This window comes from Mytilus californianus, unplaced genomic scaffold (genome assembly GCF_021869535.1).
Source record: "Mytilus californianus isolate M0D057914Y unplaced genomic scaffold, xbMytCali1.0.p SCAF_3, whole genome shotgun sequence".
Lineage (NCBI taxonomy): Eukaryota > Metazoa > Mollusca > Bivalvia > Mytilida > Mytilidae > Mytilus > Mytilus californianus.
Window position 1 is genome coordinate 18215908 of NW_026262679.1, and position 22241 is coordinate 18238148.

The window sequence follows — 22241 nt, forward strand, 5'->3', positions numbered from 1 at the left end:
TATTAAAATATATCTCATTACAGTGAATATTTCAATAAATGTAATGTAGGACCAATTTGTAATAAAATTTCAAGCTGTTGTTCCAGGAAAAACTGATTTTTATTACCTAACAAATATAAACACAGTTTTAAGAACAATTGTTATGAATAAAAACCTACATGTGACTAATCCTAATGTGCTATCTGCAATGGAAGCATCTTTCATGGTATAGGAGTCTTACATATTTAGGCAGTATCTGTAACAAAAACAAATATTTTAAATTAGTTTCAGCTTCAAAATCAAAGCTATTTGCTGTTGCAATCAATTCAGAAATTAATGTGATGCATGTTTTATGTCAAATCCTAAATTGGAGACGTATATTTACAATAACTATACATTCTTATTAAAATATACTTCATTAGGATATAAATAGGAATAAAAGAAATTTTAGACCAATTTGTTATAAAGCTTCAATCTGTTGTTTCAGTGAAAACTGATTTTAATGCCTAACAAATACTAGAGGCTCCAAGGAGCCTGTGTCGCTCACCTGATATTTTTATTTACAATTGATGCATGAAATAATGCAACCGTTATACATTTGCTTTAGTTTTCAGAGATACAAGTCAAAAACTGCATTTTCCCCCAAAGTTCTATTTTTAGCCATGTCTGACATGTTGGTTGGCAGGCAGGGTCATCGGACACATTTATTAAACTAGATACCCTAGTGATGATTGTGGCCAAGTTTGGTTAAATTTGTCTCAGTTGTTTCAGGAGAGAAGATTTTTGTAAAAGATTACAAAAATTTACGAATAATTGTTAAATTTGACTTTAAAGGGCAATAACTCCTTATGGGGTCAATTGACCATATTGGTCATGTTGACTTCTTTGTAGATCTGACTTTGCTGAACATAATGGCTGTTTACAGTTTATCTCCATCTATAATAATATTCAAGATAACAAAAAACTGCAAAATTTCCTTAAAATTACTAATTCAGGGGCAGCAACCCAACAAAGGGTTGTCTGATTCATCTGAAAATTTCAGGGCAGATAGATCTTAACCTGATGAACATTTTTACCCATAGTCAGATTTGCTCTAAATGCTTTAGTTTCAGAGATATAAGCCAAAAACTGCATTTTACCCCTATGTTCTATTTTTAGCCATGTCGGCCATCTTGGTTGGCAGGCGGGGTCATCGGACACATTTTTAAAACTAGATGGACGCCAAGTGATGAGAAAAGCTCACTTGGCCCTGTGGGCCAGGTGAGCTAATAAACCTAGTTTAAATAAAAAAATTGTAATGAATAAATACCTACATGTGAATAATCCTAATGTGCTATCTACAATGAAACCATTTTCATTGTCGAAGAGTGTAACATATTTAGGCGTTATCTGTAACAAAAACAAAAATTGTAAATTAGTATCAGCTTTAAATAGGGAATATTTGATGTTGCAATCAATTCAGAAATTAATGTGATGCATGTTTTATGTCAAATCCTAAATTGGAGACTAAAATATTTACAATTACTTATTACAGTAAATATTTGAATAAAAGAAATGTTCGACAAATTTGTAATAAAATTTTAAACTGTTGTTCAACGGGAAAACTGATTTTTGTTACCCAACACATATAAAAAGAGTTAAAAGTACAATTATAATGACCAAATACCTACATGATACAAATCTTCGTGTGCTGTATACCATGAAAGCATCTTCATTGTCTAGGAGGGTAACATATCTAGTCTGTATCTGTTACAAAAACAAAAACTCTAAATCAGTATCAGCTTTAAATAGAGAATATTGGTTGTTGCAATTAATTCAAAATTAATATGATGCATTTTTGATGAAAAATCCTAATCTGAAGAGAAGTATATAAACAATTTCTATACATTATCATTAAAATAATCTTCATAAGAGTATAAATTTGAATTGAAGAAATTTTAAATCAATTTGTAATCAAATCTAATTTAAGCTTCCAGGGAAAACTTATTTTTGTTACCTGCCAACCATATAAACATAGTTTAAAGTACAATTAAAAATACCAAATACCTACATGCTACGTATCCAGATGTGTGATCAATCTACCATGAAACCATCTTCATTGTCTAGGAGTGTAACATATTTCGGCTGTATCTATAACAAAACCAAATCATCAATTAGTATCAGCTTCAAATAGAGACTATTGGCTGTTGCAACAATTATAAAATAAATGTCACTCATATTTTATGTCAAATCCTAAATTGGACACAAGAATATTTAAAATTACTACACATTCATGTTAAAATTTACTTCACTAGATTATAAATTTGAACAAAAGAAATATGTACACTAATTTGAAATAATATTTTATTTAAGCTGTTGTTCCAGGTAAAACTGATATTTATTACCCAACACATATAAACATAGTCTAAAGTACAATTGTAATGACTACCTACATGTTAAACATCCTAATGTGCATCTACCATGAAACCATATTCATTGGGTAGGAGTGGAACATATATGGGCTGTATCTGTTTCAAAAGAAAAAATTTAAATTAGCATCAGCTTTAGAGAATATTTAATGGCTGTTAAAAAAATTCAAAAATTAATGTGATTCATGTTTTATGTCAAATCTTAAATTACGGACAATTAATTTACAATTACTTATTCATTCTTATTAAAATATACCACATTTGAAATTCGAATAAAAGATATTTTAGACCAATCTGTAATAAAATTTTAAGCTATTGTTTCAGTGAAAACAGATTTTTATTGACTTCCAAATATTAACATAGTCTTAAGTACAATTGTAATGACCAAATACTTACATGTTGACTCTTCCTATCTGCCATGAATCCATCTTCTCTGTCTAGGAGTGCAACATATTTAGATGTATCTTTAACAAAAACTATAAATTAATATCAGCTTTAAATACAGACTATTTGCTGTTGCAATTTTTTCAGAATTTAATCTTGCATGTTGGACAAGAATATTTATAATTACTATACATTCCATTAAGAATATATTTCATTAGAGTATAAATTTGAAGAAATTTTTTTGAGACCAATTTGTAATAAAGTTTCAAATTGGTTGATAATGAAATAGAGCCAGACAAAAAAACTAAATACATTTTACCATAAACACAAGTTATCATACTATGTAATCAGCTCTGCTGGGGGATCTGCTTTTACGAGATTAGCGCCCATTAAAATTCATCAATGTTATATCAAAATCTAAAGTTTGCTCTCTGCAGAGGTCTGCTTTTACGAGACCCATTTTAACATAAAGCATCTTTTTGTCAAACTGTTCAGGAAAAAACGGATTTTTATTACCTAACAAACATAAACATAAGTTTTAAGAACAATTGTAATGACCAAATACCTACATGTGCAACATCCTAATGTGTGAAAGCATCTTTCATGGTATAGGAGTGTTACATATTAAGGCTGTATAATCTGTAACAAAAACAAAAATTATTAATTAGTTTACGCTTTAATGTGCATCTGCAATGGAAGCATCTTTCATGGTATAGGAGTCTTACATATTTAGGCTGTATCTGTAATGAAAACAAAAAAAATAAACATTAATTTCAGCTTTTAATCCAGACTATTTGCTGTTGCAATCAATTCAGAAATTAATGTGATGCATGTTGTAATGTCAAATCCTTAATTGGAGACAAGAATTTTTACAATCACTATACATTCTTATTAAAATATATCTCATTACAGTGAATATTTCAATAAATGTAATGTAGGACCAATTTGTAATAAAATTTCAAGCTGTTGTTCCAGGAAAAACTGATTTTTATTACCTAACAAATATAAACACAGTTTTAAGAACAATTGTTATGAATAAAAACCTACATGTGACTAATCCTAATGTGCTATCTGCAATGGAAGCATCTTTCATGGTATAGGAGTCTTACATATTAAGGCAGTATCTGTAACAAAAACAAATATTTTAAATTAGTTTCAGCTTCAAAATCAAAGCTATTTGCTGTTGCAATCAATTCAGAAATTAATGTGATGCATGTTTTATGTCAAATCCTAAATTGGAGACGTATATTTACAATAACTATACATTCTTATTAAAATATACTTCATTAGGATATAAATAGGAATAAAAGAAATTTTAGACCAATTTGTTATAAAGCTTCAATCTGTTGTTTCAGTGAAAACTGATTTTAATGCCTAACAAATACTAGAGGCTCCAAGGAGCCTGTGTCGCTCACCTGATATTTTTATTTACAATTGATGCATGAAATAATGCAACCGTTATACATTTGCTTTAGTTTTCAGAGATACAAGTCAAAAACTGCATTTTCCCCCAAAGTTCTATTTTTAGCCATGTCTGACATGTTGGTTGGCAGGCAGGGTCATCGGACACATTTATTAAACTAGATACCCTAGTGATGATTGTGGCCAAGTTTGGTTAAATTTGTCTCAGTTGTTTCAGGAGAGAAGATTTTTGTAAAAGATTACAAAAATTTACGAATAATTGTTAAATTTGACTTTAAAGGGCAATAACTCCTTATGGGGTCAATTGACCATATTGGTCATGTTGACTTCTTTGTAGATCTGACTTTGCTGAACATAATGGCTGTTTACAGTTTATCTCCATCTATAATAATATTCAAGATAACAAAAAACTGCAAAATTTCCTTAAAATTACTAATTCAGGGGCAGCAACCCAACAAAGGGTTGTCTGATTCATCTGAAAATTTCAGGGCAGATAGATCTTAACCTGATGAACATTTTTACCCATGGTCAGATTTGCTCTAAATGCTTTAGTTTCAGAGATATAAGCCAAAAACTGCATTTTACCACTATGTTCTATTTTAAGCCATGTCGGCCATCTTGGTTGGCAGGCGGGGTCATCGGACACATTTTTAAAACTAGATGGACGCCAAGTGATGAGAAAAGCTCACTTGGCCCTGTGGGCCAGGTGAGCTAATAAACCTAGTTTAAATAAAAAAATTGTAATGAATAAATACCTACATGTGAATAATCCTAATGTGCTATCTACAATGAAACCATTTTCATTGTCGAAGAGTGTAACATATTTAGGCGTTATCTGTAACAAAAACAAAAATTGTAAATTAGTATCAGCTTTAAATAGGGAATATTTGATGTTGCAATCAATTCAGAAATTAATGTGATGCATGTTTTATGTCAAATCCTAAATTGGAGACTAAAATATTTACAATTACTTATTACAGTAAATATTTGAATAAAAGAAATGTTCGACAAATTTGTAATAAAATTTTAAACTGTTGTTCAACGGGAAAACTGATTTTTGTTACCCAACACATATAAAAAGAGTTAAAAGTACAATTATAATGACCAAATACCTACATGATACAAATCTTCGTGTGCTGTATACCATGAAAGCATCTTCATTGTCTAGGAGGGTAACATATCTAGTCTGTATCTGTTACAAAAACAAAAACTCTAAATCAGTATCAGCTTTAAATAGAGAATATTGGTTGTTGCAATTAATTCAAAATTAATATGATGCATTTTTGATGAAAAATCCTAATCTGAAGAGAAGTATATAAACAATTTCTATACATTATCATTAAAATAATCTTCATAAGAGTATAAATTTGAATTGAAGAAATTTTAAATCAATTTGTAATCAAATCTAATTTAAGCTTCCAGGGAAAACTTATTTTTGTTACCTGCCAACCATATAAACATAGTTTAAAGTACAATTAAAAATACCAAATACCTACATGCTACGTATCCAGATGTGTGATCAATCTACCATGAAACCATCTTCATTGTCTAGGAGTGTAACATATTTCGGCTGTATCTATAACAAAACCAAATCATCAATTAGTATCAGCTTCAAATAGAGACTATTGGCTGTTGCAACAATTATAAAATAAATGTCACTCATATTTTATGTCAAATCCTAAATTGGACACAAGAATATTTAAAATTACTACACATTCATGTTAAAATTTACTTCACTAGATTATAAATTTGAACAAAAGAAATATGTACACTAATTTGAAATAATATTTTATTTAAGCTGTTGTTCCAGGTAAAACTGATATTTATTACCCAACACATATAAACATAGTCTAAAGTACAATTGTAATGACTACCTACATGTTAAACATCCTAATGTGCATCTACCATGAAACCATATTCATTGGGTAGGAGTGGAACATATATGGGCTGTATCTGTTTCAAAAGAAAAATTTAAATTAGCATCAGCTTTAGAGAATATTTAATGGCTGTTAAAAAAATTCAAAAATTAATGTGATTCATGTTTTATGTCAAATCTTAAATTACGGACAATTAATTTACAATTACTTATTCATTCTTATTAAAATATACCACATTTGAAATTCGAATAAAAGATATTTTAGACCAATCTGTAATAAAATTTTAAGCTATTGTTTCAGTGAAAACAGATTTTTATTGACTTCCAAATATTAACATAGTCTTAAGTACAATTGTAATGACCAAATACTTACATGTTGACTCTTCCTATCTGCCATGAATCCATCTTCTCTGTCTAGGAGTGCAACATATTTAGATGTATCTTTAACAAAAACTATAAATTAATATCAGCTTTAAATACAGACTATTTGCTGTTGCAATTTTTTCAGAATTTAATCTTGCATGTTGGACAAGAATATTTATAATTACTATACAATCCATTAAGAATATATTTCATTAGAGTATAAATTTGAAGAAATTTTTTTGAGACCAATTTGTAATAAAGTTTCAAATTGGTTGATAATGAAATAGAGCCAGACAAAAAAACTAAATACATTTTACCATAAACACAAGTTATCATACTATGTAATCAGCTCTGCTGGGGGATCTGCTTTTACGAGATTAGCGCCCATTAAAATTCATCAATGTTATATCAAAATCTAAAGTTTGCTCTCTGCAGAGGTCTGCTTTTACGAGACCCATTTTAACATAAAGCATCTTTTTGTCAAACTGTTCAGGAAAAAACGGATTTTTATTACCTAACAAACATAAACATAAGTTTTAAGAACAATTGTAATGACCAAATACCTACATGTGCAACATCCTAATGTGTGAAAGCATCTTTCATGGTATAGGAGTGTTACATATTAAGGCTGTATAATCTGTAACAAAAACAAAAATTATTAATTAGTTTACGCTTTAAATCCAGACTCTTTGCTGTTGCAATCAATTCAGAAAATAATGTGATGCATGTTTTATGTTAAATCCCAAAATAGAGAAAAGTATATAATTACAATTACTATAGTTCTTATTAAAATATTCAGCATTAAGAGTATAAATTTGAATGAAAGAAATTTTAGACCAATTTGTTATAAAGCTTCAATCTGTTGTTTCAGGAAAAAACTGATTTTTATTACCTAACAAATATAAATATAGTTTGAAGGAAAATTGTAATGACCAAATACCTACATGTGACTTATCCTAATGTGCATCTGCAATGGAAGCATCTTTCATGGTATAGGAGTCTTACATATTTAGGCTGTATCTGTAATGAAAACAAAACAAATAAACATTAATTTCAGCTTTTAATCCAGACTATTTGCTGTTGCAATCAATTCAGAAATTAATGTGATGCATGTTGTAATGTCAAATCCTTAATTGGAGACAAGAATTTTTACAATCACTATACATTCTTATTAAAATATATCTCATTACAGTGAATATTTTAATAAATGTAATGTAGGACCAATTTGTAATAAAATTTCAAGCTGTTGTTCCAGGAAAAACTGATTTTTATTACCTAACAAATATAAACACAGTTTTAAGAACAATTGTTATGAATAAAAACCTACATGTGACTAATCCTAATGTGCTATCTGCAATGGAAGCATCTTTCATGGTATAGGAGTCTTACATATTTAGGCAGTATCTGTAACAAAAACAAATATTTTAAATTAGTTTCAGCTTCAAAATCAAAGCTATTTGCTGTTGCAATCAATTCAGAAATTAATGTGATGCATGTTTTATGTCAAATCCTAAATTGGAGACGTATATTTACAATAACTATACATTCTTATTAAAATATACTTCATTAGGATATAAATAGGAATAAAAGAAATTTTAGACCAATTTGTTATAAAGCTTCAATCTGTTGTTTCAGTGAAAACTGATTTTAATGCCTAACAAATACTAGAGGCTCCAAGGAGCCTGTGTCGCTCACCTGATATTTTTATTTACAATTGATGCATGAAATAATGCAACCGTTATACATTTGCTTTAGTTTTCAGAGATACAAGTCAAAAACTGCATTTTCCCCCAAAGTTCTATTTTTAGCCATGTCTGACATGTTGGTTGGCAGGCAGGGTCATCGGACACATTTATTAAACTAGATACCCTAGTGATGATTGTGGCCAAGTTTGGTTAAATTTGTCTCAGTTGTTTCAGGAGAGAAGATTTTTGTAAAAGATTACAAAAATTTACGAATAATTGTTAAATTTGACTTTAAAGGGCAATAACTCCTTATGGGGTCAATTGACCATATTGGTCATGTTGACTTCTTTGTAGATCTGACTTTGCTGAACATAATGGCTGTTTACAGTTTATCTCCATCTATAATAATATTCAAGATAACAAAAAACTGCAAAATTTCCTTAAAATTACTAATTCAGGGGCAGCAACCCAACAAAGGGTTGTCTGATTCATCTGAAAATTTCAGGGCAGATAGATCTTAACCAGATGAACATTTTTACCCATAGTCAGATTTGCTCTAAATGCTTTAGTTTCAGAGATATAAGCCAAAAACTGCATTTTACCCCTATGTTCTATTTTTAGCCATGTCGGCCATCTTGGTTGGCAGGCGGGGTCATCGGACACATTTTTAAAACTAGATACTAGACGGACGCCAAGTGATGAGAAAAGCTCACTTGGCCCTGTGGGCCAGGTGAGCTAATAAACCTAGTTTAAATAAAAAAATTGTAATGAATAAATACCTACATGTGAATAATCCTAATGTGCTATCTACAATGAAACCATTTTCATTGTCGAAGAGTGTAACATATTTAGGCGTTATCTGTAACAAAAACAAAAATTGTAAATTAGTATCAGCTTTAAATAGGGAATATTTGATGTTGAAATCAATTCAGAAATTAATGTGATGCATGTTTTATGTCAAATCCTAAATTGGAGACTAAAATATTTACAATTACTTATTACAGTAAATATTTGAATAAAAGAAATGTTCGACAAATTTGTAATAAAATTTTAAACTGTTGTTCAACGGGAAAACTGATTTTTGTTACCCAACACATATAAAAAGAGTTAAAAGTACAATTATAATGACCAAATACCTACATGATACAAATCTTCGTGTGCTGTATACCATGAAAGCATCTTCATTGTCTAGGAGGGTAACATATCTAGTCTGTATCTGTTACAAAAACAAAAACTCTAAATCAGTATCAGCTTTAAATAGAGAATATTGGTTGTTGCAATTAATTCAAAATTAATATGATGCATTTTTGATGAAAAATCCTAATCTGAAGAGAAGTATATAAACAATTTCTATACATTATCATTAAAATAATCTTCATAAGAGTATAAATTTGAATTGAAGAAATTTTAAATCAATTTGTAATCAAATCTAATTTAAGCTTCCAGGGAAAACTTATTTTTGTTACCTGCCAACTATATAAACATAGTTTAAAGTACAATTAAAAATACCAAATACCTACATGCTACGTATCCAGATGTGTGATCAATCTACCATGAAACCATCTTCATCGTCTAGGAGTGTAACATATTTCGGCTGTATCTATAACAAAACCAAATCATCAATTAGTATCAGCTTCAAATAGAGACTATTGGCTGTTGCAACAATTATAAAATAAATGTCACTCATATTTTATGTCAAATCCTAAATTGGACACAAGAATATTTAAAATTACTACACATTCATGTTAAAATTTACTTCACTAGATTATAAATTTGAACAAAAGAAATATGTACACTAATTTGAAATAATATTTTATTTAAGCTGTTGTTCCAGGTAAAACTGATATTTATTACCCAACACATATAAACATAGTCTAAAGTACAATTGTAATGACTACCTACATGTTAAACATCCTAATGTGCATCTACCATGAAACCATATTCATTGGGTAGGAGTGGAACATATATGGGCTGTATCTGTTTCAAAAGAAAAAATTTAAATTAGCATCAGCTTTAGAGAATATTTAATGGCTGTTAAAAAAATTCAAAAATTAATGTGGTCAAATCTTAAATTACAGACAATTAATTTACAATTACTTGTTCATTCTTATTAAAATATACCACATTTGAAATTCGAATAAAAGATATTTTAGACCAATCTGTAATAAAATTTTAAGCTATTGTTTCAGTGAAAACCGATTTTTATTGACTTCCAAATATTAACATAGTTTTAAGTACAATTGTAATGACCAAATACTTACATGTTGACTCTTCCTATCTGCCATGAATCCATCTTCTCTGTCTAGGAGTGCAACATATTTAGATGTATCTTTAACAAAAACTATAAATTAATATCAGCTTTAAATACAGACTATTTGCTGTTGCAATTTTTTCAGAATTTAATCTTTGCATGTTGGACAAGAATATTTATAATTACTATACATTCCATTAAGAATATATTTCATTAGAGTATAAATTTGAAGAAATTTTTTTGAGACCAATTTGTAATAAAGTTTCAAATTGGTTGATAATGAAATAGAGCCAGACAAAAAAACTAAATACATTTTACCATAAACACAAGTTATCATACTATGTAATCAGCTCTGCTGGGGGATCTGCTTTTACGAGATTAGCGCCCATTAAAATTCATCAATGTTATATCAAAATCTAAAGTTTGCTCTCTGCAGAGGTCTGCTTTTACGAGACCCATTTTAACATAAAGCATCTTTTTGTCAAACTGTTCAGGAAAAAACGGATTTTTATTACCTAACAAACATAAACATAAGTTTTAAGAACAATTGTAATGACCAAATACCTACATGTGCAACATCCTAATGTGTGAAAGCATCTTTCATGGTATAGGAGTGTTACATATTAAGGCTGTATAATCTGTAACAAAAACAAAAATTATTAATTAGTTTACGCTTTAAATCCAGACTCTTTGCTGTTGCAATCAATTCAGAAAATAATGTGATGCATGTTTTATGTTAAATCCCAAAATAGAGAAAAGTATATAATTACAATTACTATACGTTCTTATTAAAATATTCAGCATTAAGAGTATAAATTTGAATGAAAGAAATTTTAGACCAATTTGTTATAAAGCTTCAATCTGTTGTTTCAGGAAAAAACTGATTTTTATTACCTAACAAATATAAATATAGTTTGAAGGAAAATTGTAATGACCAAATACCTACATGTGACTTATCCTAATGTGCATCTGCAATGGAAGCATCTTTCATGGTATAGGAGTCTTACATATTTAGGCTGTATCTGTAATGAAAACAAAAAAAATAAACATTAATTTCAGCTTTTAATCCAGACTATTTGCTGTTGCAATCAATTCAGAAATTAATGTGATGCATGTTGTAATGTCAAATCCTTAATTGGAGACAAGAATTTTTACAATCACTATACATTCTTATTAAAATATATCTCATTACAGTGAATATTTTAATAAATGTAATGTAGGACCAATTTGTAATAAAATTTCAAGCTGTTGTTCCAGGAAAAACTGATTTTTATTACCTAACAAATATAAACACAGTTTTAAGAACAATTGTTATGAATAAAAACCTACATGTGACTAATCCTAATGTGCTATCTGCAATGGAAGCATCTTTCATGGTATAGGAGTCTTACATATTTAGGCAGTATCTGTAACAAAAACAAATATTTTAAATTAGTTTCAGCTTCAAAATCAAAGCTATTTGCTGTTGCAATCAATTCAGAAATTAATGTGATGCATGTTTTATGTCAAATCCTAAATTGGAGACGTATATTTACAATAACTATACATTCTTATTAAAATATACTTCATTAGGATATAAATAGGAATAAAAGAAATTTTAGACCAATTTGTTATAAAGCTTCAATCTGTTGTTTCAGTGAAAACTGATTTTAATGCCTAACAAATACTAGAGGCTCCAAGGAGCCTGTGTCGCTCACCTGATATTTTTATTTACAGTTGATGCATGAAATAATGCAACCGTTATACATTTGCTTTAGTTTTCAGGGATACAAGTCAAAAACTGCATTTTCCCCCAAAGTTCTATTTTTAGCCATGTCTGACATGTTGGTTGGCAGGCAGGGTCATCGGACACATTTATTAAACTAGATACCCTAGTGATGATTGTGGCCAAGTTTGGTTAAATTTGTCTCAGTTGTTTCAGGAGAGAAGATTTTTGTAAAAGATTACAAAAATTTACGAATAATTGTTAAATTTGACTTTAAAGGGCAATAACTCCTTATGGGGTCAATTGACCATATTGGTCATGTTGACTTCTTTGTAGATCTGACTTTGCTGAACATAATGGCTGTTTACAGTTTATCTCCATCTATAATAATATTCAAGATAACAAAAAACTGCAAAATTTCCTTAAAATTACTAATTCAGGGGCAGCAACCCAACAAAGGGTTGTCTGATTCATCTGAAAATTTCAGGGCAGATAGATCTTAACCAGATGAACATTTTTACCCATAGTCAGATTTGCTCTAAATGCTTTAGTTTCAGAGATATAAGCCAAAAACTGCATTTTACCCCTATGTTCTATTTTTAGCCATGTCGGCCATCTTGGTTGGCAGGCGGGGTCATCGGACACATTTTTAAAACTAGATACCCTAGTGATGATTGTGGGAAGTTTGGTTAAATTTGGCCCAGTCGTTTCAGAGGAGATTTTTGTAAAAGTTAACGGACGACGACGGACGCCAAGTGATGAGAAAAGCTCATTGGCCCTGTGGGCCAGGTGAGCTAATAAACCTAGTTTAAATAAAAAAATTGTAATGAATAGATACCTACATGTGACTTATCCTAATGTGCTATCTACAATGAAACCATTTTCATTGTCGAAGAGTGTAACATATTTAGGCGTTATCTGTAACAAAAACAAAAATTGTAAATTAGTATCAGCTTTAAATAGGGAATATTTGATGTTGCAATCAATTCAGAAATTAATGTGATGCATGTTTTATGTCAAATCCTAAATTGGAGACTAGAATATTTACAATTACTTAACTTATTACAGTAAATATTTGAATAAAAGAAATGTTCGACAAATTTGTAATAAAATTTTAAACTGTTGTTCAACGGGAAAACTGATTTTTGTTACCCAACACATATAAAAAGAGTTAAAAGTACAATTATAATGACCAAATACCTACATGATACAAATCTTCGTGTGCTGTATACCATGAAAGCATCTTCATTGTCTAGGAGGGTAACATATCTAGTCTGTATCTGTTACAAAAACAAAAACTCTAAATCAGTATCAGCTTTAAATAGAGAATATTGGTTGTTGCAATTAATTCAAAATTAATATGATGCATTTTTGATGAAAAATCCTAATTTGAAGACAAGTATATAAACAATTTCTATACATTATCATTAAAATAATCTTCATAAGAGTATAAATTTGAATTGAAGAAATTTTAAATCAATTTGTAATCAAATCTAATTTAAGCTTCCAGGGAAAACTTATTTTTGTTACCTGCAAACCATATAAACATAGTTTAAAGTACAATTAAAAATACCAAATACCTACATGCTACATATCCAGATGTGTGATCAATCTACCATGAAACCATCTTCATTGTCTAGGAGTGTAACATATTTCGGCTGTATCTATAACAAAACCAAATCATCAATTAGTATCAGCTTCAAATAGAGACTATTGGCTGTTGCAACAATTATAAAATAAATGTCACTCATATTTTATGTCAAATCCTAAATTGGACACAAGAATATTTAAAATTACTACACATTCATGTTAAAATTTACTTCACTAGATTATAAATTTGAACAAAAGAAATATGTACACTAATTTGAAATAATATTTTATTTAAGCTGTTGTTCCAGGTAAAACTGATATTTATTTAATATTACCCAACACATATAAACATAGTCTAAAGTACAATTGTAATGACTACCTACATGTTAAACATCCTAATGTGCATCTACCATGAAACCATATTCATTGGGTAGGAGTGGAACATATCTGGGCTGTATCTGTTTCAAAAGAAAAAAATTAAATTAGCATCAGCTTTAGAGAATATTTAATGGCTGTTAAAAAAATTAAAAAATTAGTGTGATTCATGTTTTATGTCAAATCTTAAATTACGGACAATTAATTTACAATTACTCTTTCATTCTTATTAAAATATACCACATTTGAAATTCAAATAAAAGATATTTTAGACCAATCTGTAATAAAATTTTAAGCTATTGTTTCAGTGAAAACCGATTTTTATTGACTTCCAAATATTAACATAGTTTTAAGTACAATTGTAATGACCAAATACTTACATGTTGACTCTTCCTATCTGCCATGAATCCATCTTCTCTGTCTAGGAGTGCAACATATTTAGATGTATCTTTAACAAAAACTATAAATTAATATCAGCTTTAAATACAGACTATTTGCTGTTGCAATTTTTTCAGAATTTAATCTTTGCATGTTGGACAAGAATATTTATAATTACTATACATTCCATTAAGAATATATTTCATTAGAGTATAAATTTGAAGAAATTTTTTTGAGACCAATTTGTAATAAAGTTTCAAATTGGTTGATAATGAAATAGAGCCAGACAAAAAAACTAAATACATTTTACCATAAACACAAGTTATCATACTATGTAATCAGCTCTGCTGGGGGATCTGCTTTTACGAGATTAGCGCCCATTAAAATTCATCAATGTTATATCAAAATCTAAAGTTTGCTCTCTGCAGAGGTCTGCTTTTACGAGACCCATTTTAACAACAAGCATCATTTTGTCAAACTGTTCAGGAAAAAACGGATTTTTATTACCTAACAAACAAACATAAGTTTTAAGAACAATTGTAATGACCAAATACCTACATGTGCAACATCCTAATGTGTGAAAGCATCTTTCATGGTATAGGAGTGTTACATATTAAGGCTGTATAATCTGTAACAAAAACAAAAATTATTAATTAGTTTACGCTTTAAATCCAGACTCTTTGCTGTTGCAATCAATTCAGAAAATAATGTGATGCATGTTTTATGTTAAATCCCAAAATAGAGAAAAGTATATAATTACAATTACTATACGTTCTTATTAAAATATTCAGCATTAAGAGTATAAATTTGAATGAAAGAAATTTTAGACCAATTTGTTATAAAGCTTCAATCTGTTGTTTCAGGAAAAAACTGATTTTTATTACCTAACAAATATAAATATAGTTTGAAGGAAAATTGTAATGACCAAATACCTACATGTGACTTATCCTAATGTGCATCTGCAATGGAAGCATCTTTCATGGTATAGGAGTCTTACATATTTAGGCTGTATCTGTAATGAAAACAAAAAAAATAAACATTAATTTCAGCTTTTAATCCAGACTATTTGCTGTTGCAATCAATTCAGAAATTAATGTGATGCATGTTGTAATGTCAAATCCTTAATTGGAGACAAGAATTTTTACAATCACTATACATTCTTATTAAAATATATCTCATTACAGTGAATATTTCAATAAATGTAATGTAGGACCAATTTGTAATAAAATTTCAAGCTGTTGTTCCAGGAAAAACTGATTTTTATTACCTAACAAATATAAACACAGTTTTAAGAACAATTGTTATGAATAAAAACCTACATGTGACTAATCCTAATGTGCTATCTGCAATGGAAGCATCTTTCATGGTATAGGAGTCTTACATATTTAGGCAGTATCTGTAACAAAAACAAATATTTTAAATTAGTTTCAGCTTCAAAATCAAAGCTATTTGCTGTTGCAATCAATTCAGAAATTAATGTGATGCATGTTTTATGTCAAATCCTAAATTGGAGACGTATATTTACAATAACTATACATTCTTATTAAAATATACTTCATTAGGATATAAATAGGAATAAAAGAAATTTTAGACCAATTTGTTATAAAGCTTCAATCTGTTGTTTCAGTGAAAACTGATTTTAATGCCTAACAAATACTAGAGGCTCCAAGGAGCCTGTGTCGCTCACCTGATATTTTTATTTACAATTGATGTATGAAATAATGCAACCGTTATACATTTGCTTTAGTTTCAGAGATACAAGTCAAAAACTGCATTTTCCCCCAAAGTTCTATTTTTAGCCATGTCTGACATCGGACACATTTATTAAACTAGATACCCTAGTGATGATTGTGGCCAAGTTTGGTTAAATTTGTCTCAGTTGTTTCAGGAGAGAAGATTTTTGTAAAAGATTACAAAAATTTACGAATAATTGTTAAATTTGACTTTAAAGGGCGATAACTCCTTATGGGGTCAATTGACCATATTGGTCATGTTGACTTCTTTGTAGATCTGACTTTGCTGAACATAATGGCTGTTTACAGTTTATCTCCATCTATAATAATATTCAAGATAACAAAAAACTGCAAAATGTCCTTAAAATTACTAATTCAGGGGCAGCAACCCAACAAAGGGTTGTCTGATTCATCTGAAAATTTCAGGGCAGATAGATCTTAACCAGATGAACATTTTTACCCATAGTCAGATTTGCTCTAAATGCTTTAGTTTCAGAGATATAAGCCAAAAACTGCATTTTACCCCTATGTTCTATTTTTAGCCATGTCGGCCATCTTGGTTGGCAGTCGGAGTCATCGGACACATTTTTAAAACTAGATACCCTAGTGATGATTGTGGCCAAGTTTGGTTAAATTTGGCCCAGTCGTTTCAGAGGAGATTTTTGTAAAAGTTAACGGACGACGACGGACGCCAAGTGATGAGAAAAGCTCATTGGCCCTGTGGGCCAGGTGAGCTATATATAATAACTTAGTTTAAATAAAAAAATTGTAATGAATAGATACCTACATGTGACTAATCCTAATGTGCTATCTACAATGAAACCATTTTCATTGTCGAAGAGTGTAACATATTTAGGCGTTATCTGTAACAAAAACAAAAATTGTAAATTAGTATCAGCTTTAAATAGGGAATATTTGATGATGCAATCAATTCAGAAATTAATGTGATGCATGTTTTATGTCAAATCCTAAATTGGAGAATAGAATATTTACAATTACTTAACTTATTACAGTAAATATTTGAATAAAAGAAATGTTCGACAAATTTGTAATAAAATTTTAAACTGTTGTTCAACGGGAAAACTGATTTTTGTTACCCAACACATATAAAAAGAGTTAAAAGTACAATTATAATGACCAAATACCTACATGATACAAATCTTCGTGTGCTGTATACCATGAAAGCATCTTCATTGTCTAGGAGGGTAACATATCTAGTCTGTATCTGTTACAAAAACAAAAACTCTAAATCAGTATCAGCTTTAAATAGAGAATATTGGTTGTTGCAATTAATTCAAAATTAATATGATGCATTTTTGATGAAAAATCCTAATCTGAAGAGAAGTATATAAACAATTTCTATACATTATCATTAAAATAATCTTCATAAGAGTATAAATTTGAATTGAAGAAATTTTAAATCAATTTGTAATCAAATCTAATTTAAGCTTCCAGGGAAAACTTATTTTTGTTACCTGCCAACCATATAAACATAGTTTAAAGTACAATTAAAAATACCAAATACCTACATGCTACGTATCCAGATGTGTGATCAATCTACCATGAAACCATCTTCATTGTCTAGGAGTGTAACATATTTCGGCTGTATCTATAACAAAACCAAATCATCAATTAGTATCAGCTTCAAATAGAGACTATTGGCTGTTGCAACAATTATAAAATAAATGTCACTCATATTTTATGTCAAATCCTAAATTGGACACAAGAATATTTAAAATTACTACACATTCATGTTAAAATTTACTTCACTAGATTATAAATTTGAACAAAAGAAATATGTACACTAATTTGAAATAATATTTTATTTAAGCTGTTGTTCCAGGTAAAACTGATATTTATTACCCAACACATATAAACATAGTCTAAAGTACAATTGTAATGACTACCTACATGTTAAACATCCTAATGTGCATCTACCATGAAACCATATTCATTGGGTAGGAGTGGAACATATCTGGGCTGTATCTGTTTCAAAAGAAAAAATTTAAATTAGCATCAGCTTTAGAGAATATTTAATGGCTGTTAAAAAAATTCAAAAATTAATGTGATTCATGTTTTATGTCAAATCTTAAATTACAGACAATTAATTTACAATTACTTATTCATTCTTATTAAAATATACCACATTTGAAATTCGAATAAAAGATATTTTAGACCAATCTGTAATAAAATTTTAAGCTATTGTTTCAGTGAAAACAGATTTTTATTGACTTCCAAATATTAACATAGTTTTAAGTACAATTGTAATGACCAAATACTTACATGTTGACTCTTCCTATCTGCCATGAATCCATCTTCTCTGTCTAGGAGTGCAACATATTTAGATGTATCTTTAACAAAAACTATAAATTAATATCAGCTTTAAATACAGACTATTTGCTGTTGCAATTTTTTCAGAATTTAATCTTTGCATGTTGGACAAGAATATTTATAATTACTATACATTCCATTAAGAATATATTTCATTAGAGTATAAATTTGAAGAAATTTTTTTGAGACCAATTTGTAATAAAGTTTCAAATTGGTTGATAATGAAATAGAGCCAGACAAAAAAACTAAATACATTTTACCATAAACACAAGTTATCATACTATGTAATCAGCTCTGCTGGGGGATCTGCTTTTACGAGATTAGCGCCCATTAAAATTCATCAATGTTATATCAAAATCTAAAGTTTGCTCTCTGCAGAGGTCTGCTTTTACGAGACCCATTTTAACATAAAGCATCTTTTTGTCAAACTGTTCAGGAAAAAACGGATTTTTATTACCTAACAAACATAAACATAAGTTTTAAGAACAATTGTAATGACCAAATACCTACATGTGCAACATCCTAATGTGTGAAAGCATCTTTCATGGTATAGGAGTGTTACATATTAAGGCTGTATAATCTGTAACAAAAACAAAAATTATTAATTAGTTTACGCTTTAAATCCAGACTCTTTGCTGTTGCAATCAATTCAGAAAATAATGTGATGCATGTTTTATGTTAAATCCCAAAATAGAGATAAGTATATAATTACAATTACTATACGTTCTTATTAAAATATTCAGCATTAAGAGTATAAATTTGAATGAAAGAAATTTTAGACCAATTTGTTATAAAGCTTCAATCTGTTGTTTCAGGAAAAAACTGATTTTTATTACCTAACAAATATAAATATAGTTTGAAGGAAAATTGTAATGACCAAATACCTACATGTGACTTATCCTAATGTGCATCTGCAATGGAAGCATCTTTCATGGTATAGGAGTCTTACATATTTAGGCTGTATCTGTAATGAAAACAAAACAAATAAACATTAATTTCAGCTTTTAATCCAGACTATTTGCTGTTGCAGTCAATTCAGAAATTAATGTGATGCATGTTGTAATGTCAAATCCTTAATTGGAGACAAGAATTTTTACAATCACTATACATTCTTATTAAAATATATCTCATTACAGTGAATATTTCAATAAATGTAATGTAGGACCAATTTGTAATAAAATTTCAAGCTGTTGTTCCAGGAAAAACTGATTTTTATTACCTAACAAATATAAACACAGTTTTAAGAACAATTGTTATGAATAAAAACCTACATGTGACTAATCCTAATGTGCTATCTGCAATGGAAGCATCTTTCATGGTATAGGAGTCTTACATATTTAGGCAGTATCTGTAACAAAAACAAATATTTTAAATTAGTTTCAGCTTCAAAATCAAAGCTATTTGCTGTTGCAATCAATTCAGAAATTAATGTGATGCATGTTTTATGTCAAATCCTAAATTGGAGACGTATATTTACAATAACTATACATTCTTATTAAAATATACTTCATTAGGATATAAATAGGAATAAAAGAAATTTTAGACCAATTTGTTATAAAGCTTCAATCTGTTGTTTCAGTGAAAACTGATTTTAATGCCTAACAAATACTAGAGGCTCCAAGGAGCCTGTGTCGCTCACCTGATATTTTTATTTACAATTGATGCATGAAATAATGCAACCGTTATACATTTGCTTTAGTTTTCAGAGATACAAGTCAAAAACTGCATTTTCCCCCAAAGTTCTATTTTTAGCCATGTCTGACATGTTGGTTGGCAGGCAGGGTCATCGGACACATTTATTAAACTAGATACCCTAGTGATGATTGTGGCCAAGTTTGGTTAAATTTGTCTCAGTTGTTTCAGGAGAGAAGATTTTTGTAAAAGATTACAAAAATTTACGAATAATTGTTAAATTTGACTTTAAAGGGCAATAACTCCTTATGGGGTCAATTGACCATATTGGTCATGTTGACTTCTTTGTAGATCTGACTTTGCTGAACATAATGGCTGTTTACAGTTTATCTCCATCTATAATAATATTCAAGATAACAAAAAACTGCAAAATTTCCTTAAAATTACTAATTCAGGGGCAGCAACCCAACAAAGGGTTGTCTGATTCATCTGAAAATTTCAGGGCAGATAGATCTTAACCTGATGAACATTTTTACCCATAGTCAGATTTGCTCTAAATGCTTTAGTTTCAGAGATATAAGCCAAAAACTGCATTTTACCCCTATGTTCTATTTTTAGCCATGTCGGCCATCTTGGTTGGCAGGCGGGGTCATCGGACACATTTTTAAAACTAGATACTAGACGGACGCCAAGTGATGAGAAAAGCTCACTTGGCCCTGTGGGCCAGGTGAGCTAATAAACCTAGTTTAAATAAAAAAATTGTAATGAATAAATACCTACATGTGAATAATCCTAATGTGCTATCTACAATGAAACCATTTTCATTGTCGAAGAGTGTAACATATTTAGGCGTTATCTGTAACAAAAACAAAAATTGTAAATTAGTATCAGCTTTAAATAGGGAATATTTGATGTTGCAATCAATTCAGAAATTAATGTGATGCATGTTTTATGTCAAATCCTAAATTGGAGACTAAAATATTTACAATTACTTATTACAGTAAATATTTGAATAAAAGAAATGTTCGACAAATTTGTAATAAAATTTTAAACTGTTGTTCAACGGGAAAACTGATTTTTGTTACCCAACACATATAAAAAGAGTTAAAAGTACAATTATAATGACCAAATACCTACATGATACAAATCTTCGTGTGCTGTATACCATGAAAGCATCTTCATTGTCTAGGAGGGTAACATATCTAGTCTGTATCTGTTACAAAAACAAAAACTCTAAATCAGTATCAGCTTTAAATAGAGAATATTGGTTGTTGCAATTAATTCAAAATTAATATGATGCATTTTTGATGAAAAATCCTAATCTGAAGAGAAGTATATAAACAATTTCTATACATTATCATTAAAATAATCTTCATAAGAGTATAAATTTGAATTGAAGAAATTTTAAATCAATTTGTAATCAAATCTAATTTAAGCTTCCAGGGAAAACTTATTTTTGTTACCTGCCAACCATATAAACATAGTTTAAAGTACAACTAAAAATACCAAATACCTACATGCTACGTATCCAGATGTGTGATCAATCTACCATGAAACCATCTTCATTGTCTAGGAGTGTAACATATTTCGGCTGTATCTATAACAAAACCAAATCATCAATTAGTATCAGCTTCAAATAGAGACTATTGGCTGTTGCAACAATTATAAAATAAATGTCACTCATATTTTATGTCAAATCCTAAATTGGACACAAGAATATTTAAAATTACTACACATTCATGTTAAAATTTACTTCACTAGATTATAAATTTGAACAAAAGAAATATGTACACTAATTTGAAATAATATTTTATTTAAGCTGTTGTTCCAGGTAAAACTGATATTTATTACCCAACACATATAAACATAGTCTAAAGTACAATTGTAATGACTACCTACATGTTAAACATCCTAATGTGCATCTACCATGAAACCATATTCATTGGGTAGGAGTGGAACATATCTGGGCTGTATCTGTTTCAAAAGAAAAAATTTAAATTAGCATCAGCTTTAGAGAATATTTAATGGCTGTTAAAAAAATTCAAAAATTAATGTGATTCATGTTTTATGTCAAATCTTAAATTACGGACAATTAATTTACAATTACTTATTCATTCTTATTAAAATAT

The 22241-nt window shown here is 29.1% G+C and overlaps 1 long non-coding RNA gene across 15 annotated transcripts in view; it reads right to left on the reverse strand.

Annotated features, from left to right (window-relative positions):
• LOC127734046 (uncharacterized) overlaps window positions 1–22241 on the reverse strand; it is a 59943-nt gene that overhangs the window by 28895 nt on the left and 8807 nt on the right. For 7 of the 15 annotated variants that reach the window (XR_007997376.1, XR_007997374.1, XR_007997379.1 and 4 more), the window contains exon 6: window positions 12916–12991. This is a non-coding gene — a long non-coding RNA (uncharacterized LOC127734046). Of the gene's footprint in view, window positions 1–155; window positions 236–3821; window positions 3896–7382; window positions 7453–11320; window positions 11391–12915; window positions 12992–15735; window positions 15813–16936; window positions 17013–19748; window positions 19829–22241 lie in introns of those variants that run through there. The other 8 variants (XR_007997375.1, XR_007997380.1, XR_007997368.1 and 5 more) reach the window with 6 other exon arrangements.